Genomic DNA, 528 nt, shown 5'->3' with positions numbered 1-528 from the left:
GCATACATATTTTGGGCAGAATTTGATATAAGTACTTTTACAGCAAGATTGTATAGTTACGTTGCCTGGACTGCTTTTTACATTTTTAAAATATTTCAACTAACTTTATCTTTTTTGTATTAATTGTAAAATTGGCACATATATCAAAAAATATACATTTGAAATTTGTCCTCCCAAATCACACAAATTTATTTTATGGTAAAAGGATGTTCCCTCTCGAAATGTTTTTTAAAAAATTCTTAGGCTTCTCTTTGCCAAATAAAACTATTAAAATTTCTGAAATGTAAAATATTGGGAGTATTCTTTTAGAAGAAAGATAGTTCATTTAATGACTAACAATTTTTAAAAATTAAAACTATCAGGATTTAGGTGAGATTTGCAATATTTGATATAAAATCTTTCCTGTTAGTCTGCAACATATACAGTGCTTTTCCAAATAAGAATGTTGTTTTTGTTTATTTTATATTTTACTTTAAATTATTTTGTGTATGTATTGGCCTTTTAAAAGCAGAATTTGTGTTTACCCAT

This window comes from Canis lupus, chromosome 27 (assembly GCF_011100685.1).
Source record: "Canis lupus familiaris isolate Mischka breed German Shepherd chromosome 27, alternate assembly UU_Cfam_GSD_1.0, whole genome shotgun sequence".
Lineage (NCBI taxonomy): Eukaryota > Metazoa > Chordata > Mammalia > Carnivora > Canidae > Canis > Canis lupus.
This window is presented reverse-complemented; position numbering follows the sequence as displayed.